Source organism: Gavialis gangeticus, unplaced genomic scaffold (assembly GCF_001723915.1).
Source record: "Gavialis gangeticus isolate Ggan-Ray unplaced genomic scaffold, GavGan_comp1, whole genome shotgun sequence".
Lineage (NCBI taxonomy): Eukaryota > Metazoa > Chordata > Crocodylia > Gavialidae > Gavialis > Gavialis gangeticus.
The window spans coordinates 16,576,401-16,577,912 of record NW_017729011.1 but is presented as its reverse complement, the minus strand read 5'-3'; the positions used below and the strand labels follow the sequence as shown (position 1 = coordinate 16,577,912).

At 53.2% G+C, this 1,512-nt stretch overlaps 1 long non-coding RNA gene across 1 annotated transcript in view; it reads left to right on the top strand.

Annotated features, from left to right (window-relative positions):
* Positions 1-1,012, top strand: part of LOC109292966 — a 21,424-nt gene extending 20,412 nt beyond the window's left edge. The window contains exon 3 of the long non-coding RNA XR_002096216.1: positions 1,002-1,012. This is a non-coding gene — a long non-coding RNA (uncharacterized LOC109292966). The remainder of the gene's footprint in view (positions 1-1,001) is intronic.
* Positions 1,013-1,512: the final 500 nt, after the last annotated feature.

Below are 1,512 nucleotides of genomic sequence, written 5' to 3'. Positions count from 1 at the left end.
GTCCCTTCTGACCCTAGAAACTATGAAACTATGAAATCATCTGAGGGAACCTTGCACCTCTGCCACCGGCTGAAGGTGCTCTCCTGGGTAATCACTGCAGCTGCCCCCTGCCCTCGTTCAAATAAACCACTCAGCAGATCGCCCACGGTGCGATGTCCTACCACTCGGACACTGTGTGAGCTTCCCTCCAGGGCTGCCCATCAGAAATTACAGGGGGTTTCTCACTTATCAGGTCCCATGATCCCTTTCCTGGCATCCATCGATACTGCCAGGGCCATGTTGGAACTGCTCTCCAGCTGCCTGGGGCACGTGCTGCTGAACACAGTGACCATGGCTGGCACTCATCATGAACAGGGTGGCACAGGTGAGCAATGTCAGCTTTGCCACGACAGAGCAGTTCACGGTGGTGCCAGGTACCCAGGATGAAGCCCTAGAGCCAGGGAAGTCCTAGCCAAAACTCCCGTTGACTTCACTGGAGTCCATCTGTCACTCCTGGATCAGGTCACCTCTTCACTGCAGAATGGTATCGTGAGTCTTACCAGAGGTCTATTTTCTTCCAGCCGGTTCTGTTAACAAGCCGCAAGCAAGGGTGAAGCTATCTGCCTAATACCTGCCCTTTGAGATCATAGGGATCACTTCTTGGGTGCTTTCTGTACCACAGCTCTCCTCAATCTCCCATCATTCAGGGAGTCTTGTTGAGGAAAGAGTAGACCAGAACTGGACTCCTAACGCAGCGAACAAACAGAGAAGACATTTCAATCAGAGACAGACATTTTCATATCATCCATGGCAAGATTGCCAAAACACAGGCTGAAAAGCCAAGCTACCCTTGTGGGTCACGGAGTGAGCCAAACTACATCCACGCCCCCTGGGAAGGATGGTCTTGAGGACACTCTGCCCACCTGCCCCCACTTGCACCCACCGAGCCTAGAAATGGGACCCAGAAGCTGCCCCACTCACGAGATCTCGATTTCTGGTGTGCTTGGGGAGTGGGCCTGGAGGTGCTCAGTGCGGACATGCCCTTTGTGGCCCTGGGGGCAGAAGCGCTCCCAGCTCCCCGCTGCAGCATGCTCTTCCACCTGAGCATCCAAACGGGCTGAAACCCCAGGTCCGATCCTGCCTGGTGCTGAGAGCACCCCAAGAGGTGGCAAACACCCCCCTTGGCTCCCTCTTGCTCTTGGCCAAGGCGGCTTAGAGCCGGGCAGCTCCCTGCGGGAGCCGTCCCTCCTTCTCCCCCCCACAGCAGAACGGAAGAGAAAAATCTGGAATGGGCAGGTACTCAGCACAATTAGCCAACAAGTGGCTGTTTTGTGAGGGATTGTTGCTGATGTGTTTTAAGTGGCTTTCTGAGGGAAAATGTTAGGCAGTAGAGAGACTGACAGACAAAGGAGGGAAATGCATTAGGTTTTGTTGGTCTGTTTTGCACACATCTGACATCACTCTATTATGCAAGTTCTGCCTGCCTTTTGGGAGCAAATGAAAAAAAAAAGGAAAAAAAAAAGAACAGAAAAG